Source organism: Mobula birostris, chromosome 5, assembly GCF_030028105.1.
Source record: "Mobula birostris isolate sMobBir1 chromosome 5, sMobBir1.hap1, whole genome shotgun sequence".
Taxonomy (NCBI): Eukaryota; Metazoa; Chordata; class Chondrichthyes; order Myliobatiformes; family Myliobatidae; genus Mobula; species Mobula birostris.
In genome coordinates, this window is record NC_092374.1 from 11882461 (window position 1) to 11895669 (window position 13209).

Consider the following 13209-nt stretch of genomic DNA (forward strand, 5'->3'; position numbering starts at 1 on the left):
CAGTGCTGCCAGGATAATCGAGGACACGACTCACCCAGCCAACACACTTTTCGTCCCTCTTCCCTCCAGGAGAAGGCTCAGGAGCTTGAAGACTCGTACAGCCAGATTTGGGAACAGCTTCTTTCCAACTGTGATAAGACTGCTGAACGGATCCTGACCCGGATCTGGGCTGTACCCTCCAAATATCCGGACCTGCCTCTCGGTTTTTTTGCACTACCTTACTTCCCATTTTTCTATTTTCTATTTATGATTTATAATTTAAATTTTTAATATTTACTAATTTTAACTATTTTTAATATTTATTATTTGTAATCCAGGGAGTGTGAAGCACAGATTCAAATATCGCTCTGACGATTGTACGTTCTAGTACTAATTGTTTGGCGACAATAAAGTATAAAGTACTGTACATCTATGGAAATCTGTCAAAGTATCAGATGACATGACAAATCTGTAAAGACGTCTTTGAAGTAGGCTATTTGACCGTTCAAACCGGACCTACTCCATAGTTGGAGACAGCAGATACTGGAATCTGGAGCAACAAAACATCTGCTAGAAAGACCCAACAGTTCAAGGATGAAGGATCAACTTTATTCACTATACACATTTACATGTTTTCTCTTAGGAATTCGTGTGTTGGCCAGGGTACGACAGGCAATAAAAAATTATGACAATTATAAAGAATAAAGAGTTATATAAAAATAAGATGGAGGTTAAAGTATGGATATGGAACCTGGAATCGGGTTTATTTAGTTCTGCCGAAGGGTTTTGGCCCGAAAAGTCGACTGTACTCTTTTCAATAGGTGCTGCCTGGCCTGCTGAGTTCCTCCAGCATTTTGTGTGTGTTGCTCAAATATATTATTATCGACTTCTGTTGTGAAATTTGTTGATTTGTGGCAGCAGTACTGTGCAGTACATAAAATATACAATAAATTACAATAAGAAATATGTTAAAAATTGAAGAAGTTGAAGAGAGCAAAAATAGTGAGGCAGTGTTCATGGGTTGGTTCATTGTCCATTCAGAAATCTGGGAGCAGAGGAGAAGAAGCTGTTCCTAAATAAAACAAAATGGAATAAAATATGCATAAAGATGTAAATACCAGCATGTATTTACAATGGAAACAGCATTATAAACAGTGGTTTAAAGTGTCTACAATGCAGTGACGTGACAGGGGTAATGGAGGCAGGGGGGTGAGCTACCTCGAATGGTTGATCAGATGAACTGTCTGGGGGAAAAAACTTTTAAGGTGTGAAGGTTTTGTTTTGTGAAAGCCCTAGAGTGCTTTCCAGAAGGGAACTTTTGGAAAATGTAGTTTGCAGGAAGGCACATACAAAATACTGGAGGAACACAGCAGGTCAGAAAGTAATGAACGCTGTTTGTTCCATTCCATAGATGCTGTCCGACCTGCTGAGTTCCTCCAGCATTTTGTATGTGTTACTCTGAATTTCCTGCATCTGCAGAATCTCTTGTGTCTATTTCTGCAGGGCGGGTAGTGTCCACAATTACCACTTCTTTGTCCAGGACACAGACAAGATCTGCAGTGATGGTTGACGGCAGTCAATGACCTTTTCTTCTGACCTACAGAATAACCCAAAACTTTGTCAGTTCCTTCCCCATCCCACCACCATAGACACTGCTTGGCCCTGAGTTCCTCGGCAGGTTTTCGTTGTCTCAAGACTCGCTCCTCTGTGCTGGATCCTCATAGCGCTCACTCTCCCATCTTTCCAACTTGTCTGCCTCTGCTCTAAACATCTAACCTTGGACTTTCTTTATTCAAATTGTTCTTGTAAAGAAATTTCACGTAATTTGTTTTCTTGCGAACATTGTGTACCTGATGCTATGTGTCTGTGATGTTGCTGCGAGCAAATTTGTCATTTCATCTGTGCAAACGTGTTTTGTGCACCTGACAATAAACTTGGCTTTGGCTTTGAAGCTAGCTCCCACAGTTCTCTTGGGAGGTAATTCTAGAGACTCAACATCCACTGCAGGAAGGGATTTCTTCACTCAGGGAGTGGAAGAAACTGCCAGTGCTAGTGGTGGATGTGGTTTGATTTCAACATTTAAGAGAAGTTTGGATAAGTACATGGTTGGAAGGGGTGTGGAGAGCTGTGGTCCAGGAGTAAACTGGTGTGACTAAGCATGTTAATTGTTTGGTACAGATTAGATGGGCTGAAGGGCATGTTTCTGTGCTGTGATGCTCCCTGAATGAAGAAGTTCGTCCTCCAGTTCCCCTTTAACATTTTACCTTTCACACTTAACCTATGATCTCTAGTCGTAGTCTCACCCAAACTCAGTGGGAAAAGCCTGCTTGCATTTACCCTACCTAGACCGCTCCAGATGACTTTTGTTGCTTGGTTTCAAGTTGTTGAGTGAGATGAAGGAACCACTGTGGTTGACTCAATAGCCTCCTCAGTTCAAGGGCAAATGGGGATAGGTAATCAATGCAAGTGTCACTCAACACGCTGTCCACATATAAAGTTCAAAGTAAGTTTATTATAAAAGTACGTATATGTCACCACATACAACCCGGAGATTCGTTTTCTTGCGGGCATACTCAATAAGTTCAATAACCAAAAGAGAAACAATGTAAACCACACCCAACTGGGTGGACAACCGGCGTACAAAAGAAACAAACTGTACAAGTACAAAAAAAAAGCAATAATTATTGAGAACATGAAATGAGAAGTCCTTGAAAATGAGTTCGTAGGTTGTGGGAACAGTTCAGTGATGAGGCAAGTGAAGTTGAATGAAGTTATCCCCTCTGGTTGAGGAGTCTGATGGTTGCAGGGTAATACCTGTTCTTGAACCTCCTGGTGTGGGTCCTGAGGCTCCTGTACCTCCTTCCTGATGGCAGCAGCGAGAAGAGAGAGTGACCTGGATGGTGGGGTTCCCTGATGATGGATGCTGCTTTCCTGCCACAGTGCTCCATGTAGACGTGCTCAATGGTGGGGAGGGCTTTACCCGTGATGGACTGGGCCATATCCACTACTATTTCTGTACAAGGGCAGAGTTGCTTCCACACCAGGTTGTGATACAGCCAGTCGATACACTCCCCACCACACATCTATAGAAGTTTGTCGAAGTTTTATGTGCCATGCCGAATTTTCACAAACTTCTAAGGAAGTAAAGGCGCTATTGTTCTTTCTTCATAATTGCACTTAGAACCTGGGCTCAGGACAGAGCCTCTGAAATGGAAACACTGAGGAATTTAGAGTTGCTGACCCTCCACTCAAATGCCCTGATGAGGACTGACTCACGGACCTCCAGTTTCCTCCTCCTGACGTCAGTAATCAGCTCATTCATCCTGCTGACCTTGAGTAGGAGGTTGTTGCTATGGCACCATTCAGCCAGATGTTCAATCTCCCTCCTCTCAGACGATTTGTTACCACCTTTGATTTGCTCAACAACAGTGGTGTCGTCAGCAGACCTGAATATGTCATTGGAGCTGTTTTTAGCCACACAGTCATGAATGTCAAGCCAGTAGAGCAGGGGGCCAAGCACACAGCCTTGTGGTGCACCTGTGCTGATGGAGACTGTGGAGGAGATGTCATTGCCAATTCAAACTGACTGGGCTCTGCAAGGGAAGAAATCAAGGACCCGATTGCACAAGGAGGTGTTGAGGGCTAATTGATTAGTTTTGAGGGATCGATGGCATTGAAAGCCAAGCTGTAGTTGTCAAAGAGCATCCTGAAGTATGCCTCTTTGCTGTTCAGATTGTCCAGGGTTGAGAGAAGAGTTGATGAAAGGGTATCTGCCATGGACCCTTGTGCTGGTAGACAAACTGAATCCAACACGCTGGAGGAACTCAGCAGGCAGGCAGCATCCGTGGAAACGATCAGTCAACGTTTCAGGCCGGAACCCTTCATTAGGACTGCTTCCCTCTTCAGTCCTAACGAAGGGCTCAGGCCGGAAACATTGACTGATCGTTTCCATGGATGCTGCCCGACCTGCTGAATTTGCCCAGCGTGTTGTAAGTGTTGCTTTGACCCCAGCATCTGCGGAGTATTTTGTGTTTACAAACGGAATCCGAGGTGCTTCTCAGGCAGGAGTTGATCTGTTTCATCACCAACCTCTTAAAGCACTTCATCACAGTGGATGTAAGTGCTACTGTATGATAGTCATCGAGACAGGCTACTATGTTCTATTTAGGCACCTTGAAGCAGATGGGTACCTCAGACTGCTGAAGTGGGAGGTTAAAGACCTCAGAGAACACTCCAGCCAGTTGATCAGCACAGGTCTTTGTACTCGGTCAGGTACCCTGCCTGGCCCAGATGCTTTCCGTAGGTTCACCCTCCTGAAGGATGTTCTCACGTCGGCCTCACAGGGTCATTGGGGGCTGTGGGACTTCTTAATAGACCATAAGATAAGACCATAAGACCATAAGATATAGGAGCAGAAGTAGGCCATTTGGTCCATTAAGTCTGCTCTGCCATTCAATCATGGGCTGATCCAATTCTTCCAGTTATCCCCACTCCCCTGCCTTCTCCCCATACCCTTTGATGCCCTAGTTAAGCAAGAACCTAATTGAAACCTAGTTGTAACATGACATCCCAACCCTTGTACTCAATGCTTGATTTGGACACCGCCTCCTTCTGGGCAAGACCATTGACAACTGACCACTACACAGACCCAGCAACAATCCAGTAATAGAGTTCCTATGATGGTTTCTCCATGCTTTGATAATCAAAGGCATTGATCTCATCTGGAAGCAAAGCCATGTTGTCACCAAAGTTGCTTGATTTAAGTTTGTAAGGGGTGATAACAGTCAAGCATCTCTCACTGATTCAAGTTTAGTCCAGAATTGCCTCTTCACCCATGAGATGCCTCTCCAGAGATTGTATCTGGACCTCCTGTAACTTTCTTGTTTGCCACACTTGAATGACTTTGATCAGGCTTTCAGCATTGTCCTGTACTGTAGATCTTATGGTTCATCTAGGGTTTGTGGTCGGGGAATACTCTGAATGATTTTGCGGATTAGTATGTATTAGCATGAACTGTGGGCAGTTTTGGTCTCCTTATTTAAGAAAGGATGTGCTGACGTTGGAGAGGGTACAGAGAAGATTCACTAGAATGATTCCGGGAATGAGAGGCTTAACACATGAGGAACGTTTGTCTGCTCTTGGACTGTATTCCTTGGAGTTTAGAAGAATGAGGGGGGACCTCATAGAAACATTTCAAATGTTGAAAGGCATGGACAGAGTGCATGTGGCAAAGTTGTTTCCCATGATGGGGGAGTCTAGTATGAGAGGGCATGACTTAAGGATTGAAGGGCGCCCACTCAGAACAGAAATGCGAAGAAATTTTTTTAGCCAGAGGGTGGTGAATCTATGGAATTTGTTGCCACGGGCGGCAGTGGAGGCCAAGTCATTGGGTGTATTTAAGGCAGAGATTGATAGGTACCTGAGTAGCCAGGGCATCAAAGGTTATGGTGAGAAGGTGGGGGAGTGGGACTAAATGGGAGAATGGATCAGCTCATGATAAAATGGCAGAGCAGACTCGATGGGCCGAATGGCCGACTTCTGCTCCTTTGTCTTATGGTCTTATGGTCTAAACAAATAGCCATCTAAACTAATCTCTTCTGCCATCTCAATGTCTACATCCTTCCATTTTCTTCACATTCAAGTGTCTATCTAAATGCCTCCTGAAAGTCCCTATTGTATCAGTCTCTACCACCAACCCAGGCAGCACATTCCAGGCACTCAGCGCTCTGTGTAAAAAACCTGCCCTTTGCATCTCCTTTTAAATTACACACTTTCACGTTAAATACATGCCCTCTGGTGTTAGACATTTCAACCCTGGAAAAAGATTCTCTCTATCTATCCCTCTCATAATCTTATAAACCTCTATCAGATCTCCCATCTGCCTTCACTGCTCTAGAGAAAACATCCTCTCGTTATAGCACATGCCCTTTAATCCAGGCGGCATCCTGTACAGCTATATAGGACCCTGGTCAGACCCTCTTGGAGTACAGTACTGTGCTCAGTTCTGGTCACCTCACTACAGGAAGAATGTGGAAACTACAGAAAGGGTGCAGAGGAGATTTACAAGGATGTTGCCTGGATTGGGGAGCATGCCTTACGAGAATAGGTTGAGTGAACTCGGCCTTTTCTCCTTGGAGTGATGGAGGATGAGAGGTGACCTGATAGAGGTGTATAAAATGATGAGAGGCATTGACTGTGTGGATAGTCGGAGGCTTTTTCCCAGGGCTGAAATGGCTATCACGAGAGGGCACAGTTTTAAGGTGCTGGGGAGTAGGTACAGAGGAGGTGTCAGGGGTAAGTTTTTTATGCAGAGAGTGGTGAGTGCGTAGAATGAGCTGCTGGCGACGGTGGTGGAGGTGGATACGATAGGGTCTTTTAAGAGACTCCTGGTTAGGTACATGGAGCTTAGAAAAATAGAGGGCTATGGGTAACCCTAGGTAATTTCTAAAGCAAGTACATGTTCAGGCTGAAAGGCCTGTATTATGCTATAGTTTTTCTATGTTTCTATGTGTATCCTGGTGGGAAACTTGCTCATGGGAACTTAAATAGAAAAAAAAGCCATTTCCTTTCCATGTAAGTTCCCCACAAGCAAGGTTTGAGAATCTTCATCATTTTTTATTACTGATTGGATCCTACCTTCTTTAGTCCCATTGGGATTTATCACAGATTTCACTAATGGGTCCCTGCTACCCTTTACGAGCCTTTCAACCTTGCCGTATTTGCCACGGTGCACGCTCTATTCTGATGCCTCATTTGCTGCAGACAGCATCTTTAATGCTGCGTGTAATGAAGCAATTTCAACGCTTCAGAGCTGATAGGTGCAACACCTGAATGATTGTAAGTCATCTAGTTTCCAAAGCTGCTCAATTGAATTAAAAACATACCACACACATTTGGAGTCTACAGCTATATGACTCTGCGACCATCTGGCTCCTGAACCAGTGTGAGTAACTTCACTCACCCCAATCCTGAACTGGTTCTACAACCTATGGACTCACTTTCATGGACCCTGCAACTCGTGATCTCAATATATTTATTTTTGATGCATCTGGAGGAAATCTGTTCAAGAGGGTGCTGCGCTACATGAGATCGACCTCCGCTGCGTCGCAGAGAACAGGTGACAGCTGCGAAAGGAGAGACTGAACAACCAAAGACCCAATCACTGAACACAGCCTCCACTTACTCTTGCCCACACTGCACCGGAATATGAGGATCCTCTATCCGCCTCTCCAGCCACCTGGGGACCCAGCAATAGACAACCCCTTAGGAGAACATCCTACCCATCTTGAGTGTTCGCACGACTATTCATTATTTATTTATCTATTTACCTATTTATTTAGTCACTCACTCATTTATTCATTCATCTTTCAATCTATTTTTGAAATGTATTTTTATTTTAACATATTTCTGTTTGCACTCTGGTTGTCAGTCTGTGTGTGTAGTTTTTCACTGATTTTATTGTGTTTCTTTGTTCTACAGTGTATGCCTGCAAGAAAATGAATCTCAGGGTGACGTACAGAATTTGTACCTGGACCCGCAGGCAGCAGAACTGTGACCTCCGGAGACGCTCAGTTCCCAAAAAAGGATAAATTAGAGATAATTCTCATCAGTTAGTCTACAACGATGTTAAACTCGGCGTACTATGCTGGAGGAGCAAATTGCTGCTGGTATTGAGCCTGGAATAAAAGCGGGGAATCCTCAGCAGGTCAGACAGCATCCGCACAGGAAGAAACAAATGATGCTTTCAAAGATAAAAGATAGAGGTTAGCTTTATTTGGCACATGTACATCGAAATATACTGTGAAATGCAGCAAAGACCAACACAGTCCAAGAATGTGCCGGGGGGCAGCCCACAAGTGTTGCTAATTCTAACCTGTACATCCTTTTTTTTGGACTCTGGGAGGAAACCAGAGCACCTGGAGGAAACCCATGCCATCACGGGCAGAACGTATAAACTCCTTACAGGCGGTATTGGGAATTGAACCCTAATTTCTGGCATTGTAAAGCGTTACGGCAGTCACTACATGTCCGTGCTGCCCTTCAGGCCAACAACTTATTAAAAAACAAAACAGAGGATTGGGCTCCCATTTCCTCAGCTGCACTCCTGATTATTATCTACTCAACGGGAGGGGTCTTCAGAGATTACGGCAAATTTGAAAGGCTCCCATCACCTGAAACATGTTAAACTGGTTTTTTTTGAGTCACAGATTTGCTGTCAAACTTACTCAGTATTGCCCATTACCCTTGTCTTGTACAATCATGTGGGCTCTCATCGGGCAGGAGGTACAGAAGCTGAAGTCCCATATCACCAGGTTCAGGACTAACTCAGAGCTATCAGATTCTTAAATTGACCTGCACAACCCTGACCTGCCCTTGACAACAGAGCACAACAGACTACCTATTGCATTACTATGCACTTGCCTCAGACTGAATTTTTGCATAGTCTTTTTCTTCACTGTCTTGTATCATTTATGTAATTTGTGTTCTGGGTGCTGTCAATGATCTCTCCCATCTGACAAACTATTTCTTTGATCCCCTACCATTGGGACATAGCACTAGGACAAGAACTGTCAAACAGCTTCCTCCCCCAGGCCGTGAGACTACTGAACTCCCTGCCACCACCAAGCACTGTATTTGTCAACGGGGAGCAGAGAGCGAGTTTGTAAATCTGGCGGGAGCAAAGGAAGTTGGGAATGGCAAGGGTGGAGTGCCGAGGGAGGGGTGTGGGACAGGTGGCAGAGAAAGAGTGCCGGGGTGGGGGGTAGCATGCGAGCAGACACACCCAGCCTGAGACAGCAGGCAAGATCGTTTGCTTTCAAACTATCGGTTTATTGATCATTACAGAATGTCTCTCTAGTGGTTTCTGCTCCCTCCCCTCTCCCTTCCCCTTTTCCCAACCTGATTCTCCTCTCCCTGTCCCCTTCCCACTCTCAGTCCACAATAGAGACAGATCAGAATCAGGTTTATCATCGCTCACAGATGTCATGAAATTTGCATTTTATTTTTGTGGCAGCAGTACAGTGCAACAAAAGTCTTAGACACCCTAGCTATATACAGTACATGTGCCTAAGGTATTGCACAGTACTGTAATTTTTAATTTATTTGTGGTAATATTACCTTGTGTGTTGTGTGTGAGTTATATGTGCTGTGTTGTGCATCTTGGTCTGGAGGAATGTTGTTTCGTTTGGCGGTTTACATACTTAAGGGTGAATAATGATAAACTTGAATTTGTCTGAATCTTACACGTACGTGCGGCTGCTGCAGGCAAGGTAATTATCCCTGACCACACCCGTGCATGTGTTAATAGACTCGACTTGGCGCATGCATATACATTTTAATTATTTATTTAGAGACACAATAGGCTCTTTCGGCCCAATGAGGCCTGCCACCCAGAAACCCACCTGCTTAACCCCGAGCCCAATCACAGGGCAATTTACAATGACCAATTAACCCACTAGCTGGTACTTCTTTGGACTGTTGGAGGAAAGCAGAGCACCCAGGCGGTCATGGGGAGGGATGTGCAACTTCCTTACAGACGGTGAACTCTGAACTCTGACACCCTGATCCAGCGTGCTGGATCAGGCATCCAAATGGAAACTAAAGCAAAGGCACATCATTATCATTTCAAAGCTTTAAGAAAACTTTTTAAAGTGTACTTGATCCTCAGAAGATATCCGCAGATTTTTTTTAAAACTTTGAACTTTTATGATATGGGGAGGGGGGGATTGAAACCTATCAAATATTGAAAGGCCTGGACAGAGTGTACATGGAGAGGATGTTTCCTCTGGTGGGGGAGCCTAGGACCAGAGGACACAGTCTCAGAATTGAAAGTCGCCCATATAGAACAGATATGAGGGAAAATTTCTTCAGCCAGGGTGGTGAATCTGTGGAATTCATTGCAATAGACAGCTGTGGAGGCCAAGTCATTGGACCTATTTAAGGCAGAGGTTGATAGGTTCCTGATCAATCTGAGCATTAAAGGTTATGGGGAGAGGGCAGGAGACTGGGGTTGAGAGGGATAGTAAATCAGCCATGATGGAATAGAGGAGCAGACCTGATAGGCCAAATGGCATAATTCTGCTCCTATGTCTTATGGCCTTATAAACACAGTTAAGTACTGAACAGCTTTGTGGTAATTGCTACGCTACCGTGGCACCCCAAAGTCGCGCACACAACCTCTGAGGTGACAGTGACGGCTACAGCAAGTGCTCTCCTCTTGATCTTGTTCAGTGATCAGTGCATCAACCCATCTCTCCACCTTCTCTACCCCCACCATTACAGCAGCGACCTGTTCACTCTCTGCCTCTGTCAATGGGCCAGGTTGTCCACATGGACCCTCCATCTGTGACAGTCCGTGTCCACCATAATCTTCGTCCAATGACAGGCCTGTCGCATGCCTGACCGAGTTCAACAAGCCAGTCACCCTTCTGTGTGTGAAGAGGCTGCACAAGAAGTGTCCGCCTCCACCTTCGCCCTCTACTCCCTAATCCTGGATCTAGCTAGCTCCCTTCTCCTTCTCTGCCTCCACCTGAATGGAAGGGGCCAGCTCCCAACACAGTACAGATTCCAGTGTGCCCATGGAGGGCTCTCCCACACCACCTCAGCATCTCCTCCCCTGGCGACTGCAACACAGGACCCCAAGGCCTAGGCCTAGTCCTTGTCCCAACCGAAGCAACGCAGCTCTCCTGTGCTGGTCTTGCCAATGAAGCAGTGAGCTGGGCCTGCTGTATTCTACGTCACTCATGACCAACAGGGTCTTGCAATCATTATATTAATAGCACCGGCATCTGTCACGGCATTTGTATTTTTGCGGCAGCTGTACGGTGCCATACATAACAATAATATAAATTACAATAAGAAATACTGTATATATAAAAATTAAATAAGCAACGCAAAAAGATCAAAACTCCTGAGCTAGTGTTCAGGGGTTCATTGTCTTTTCATAAATCTGATGGCGGAGGGGAAGACGCAGCCCTAAAGCATTGGGTGTGTGTCTTTAGGCTCCTGTACCTCCTCCCCGATGGTAGCGATGAGAAGAGGGCATGTCCTGGGGTTCTTTAATAATGCCTTTTTGAGGCCTCGGATGTTGAGGAGTCCTCAACGCTGGGGAGGCTAGTATCCATGATGGAGCTGGCCGAGCTAGCGGCCCTCTGCAGCTTTTCCCGATCCTGTGCGGTGGCCCCTCCGTTCCAGATGGAGATGTAACCAGTTAGAGTGCTCTCCACGGTACATCTGTAGAAAACTGGTGAAATACCAAGTCCCCTTAAACTGTTAATGAAACAGAGCTGCTGTCGTGCCTTCCTTGTAACTGCATCAATATGCTCTCTTGTGTTTAAAAGAAGCAAACTGTCATACCTTGCTTTTTCAAAATTGTTCATTCATATCACAGTTTTACTGGGATTATCTCTGGTGAAATTAGATGTGGAATGAAATACAACAAATAGATCAGCAGTAAGATGTAAATGAAAGTTGGTTAAATTGCACTTCTTGGTCTGAGACAGAGGACAGTGTTCATATCATCTGAATAATTACCTGAAAGCAATTTCTCTTTATGACTGTTGGAAGATCATTTCTAATAACACACACAACTCTTCTAGAGCAACACATACGAAATGCTGGAGGAACCCAGCAGCTCAGGCTGCATTTATGGAAATGAATACAGTCGATGCTTCGCTCCGCGACCCTTCATCAGGACTGGAAAGGAAGGGGACAGAAGCCAGAATAAGAAGGTGTGGGTTGGGAAAGAAGGTCAAGCTAGAAGCTGATTGGTGAAACAAGGTGGGTGGGGGAGGGGGGGGGCGGGAAGTAAGAAGCTGGGAGGTGATAGGTGGAAAAGGAAAATAGCTGGAGAAGAAATCTGATTGGAGAAGAGAGTGGACTATCGGAGAAAGGGAAAGAGGAGGGGCATCGGGGGAGTTGATAGGTAGGCGAGGAGAAGAGTGGGGTATTGAAGAAGAGGGAAGTATTGAATTTGCTAGTCAATTTATCTTATGGGGGCATTAGACAGGAGTGGTAGCAAGTTTAATCGGCAGGGCTGTGTGTGTGTGTGTGTGTGTGTGTGTGTGTGTGGGGGGGGGGGATCTGGGCACCTCGGGAGTATAAGAGTAACAAGTGCCAGGGACTCGATCTCTCCCCTTTATCTCCAGGGCCCAGTTCAGGCTGAAGTCATGACCATTGAGAAAGAGTGTTGCAGACAGCCAGTCCCCCACGCCTGTTTAGTTAAGTATTCATTTGTGGCGTGCTTCGTTGTCCAGTCCTATAATTTGGAGAGATTTAATAGAGTATCTGTTAAATTAAAGGGTGTCTGAATGTTCAGCATTGTAGTTTTCTACAGATTAGGGCAGCTTAGATGAGCACTTATTCAGTTAGATGTCACTGTTCATTGATAACGCGCCCATTCACAATCTGTGTCTACTGTTTCACTCACTGGATCCTCGAATCTGCCTCCTCGCTGACTATTGATGAGGGTCGGGAGAGGATGGGAGTTGAGATTCTGACTCTGTCCACGTACTGATCAAAAACATGACTAAAAAAGGATAAGATATCCCCAAACTCTTCATCAGAATCTGTCCAGACTGAAACAGACACCGAGACAGAACGGGTGACTACATTGTTTGCAAGCTCTTTGTTGTTTTTTTTGCATGAACAAAGTAACAAGGGTGGAGCCATAAATACAAAATTTCTTATCAAAGGTAGTAAGTCTCAACTATAACAGACGACTGTTGTTTGCAAAGTCTTCTGTCTGCTTGCAAAAGCTATAAGGACAGAAATAAAGCAGTAATTCATTGAAGGCAGTACATCTCATCTATACGGACGACTGTTTGCAAAATCTTCTGTCTGCTTGCAAAAGCCAATGAACAGAAATGAAGCTATAAACACAACATCATTCATTGAAGGCAGTATTTCTCAACGATGGCTGGTGGGGTACCAAAGTCAAGTCAAGATTCAATAGACAATAGACAATAGACAATAGATGCAGGAGTAGGCCATTCAGCCCTTCGAGCCAGCACCGCCATTCACTGTGATCATGGCTGATCATCCACAATCAGTATCCAGTTCTTGCCTTATCCCCATAACCTTTGATTCCACTATCTTTAAGAGCTCTATCCATCTCTTTTTTGAAAGCATCCAGAGACTTGGCCTCCACAGCCTTCTGGGGCAGAGCATTCCATATATCCACCACTCTCTGGGTGAAAAAGTTTTTCCTCAACTCCGTTCTAAATGGCCTAC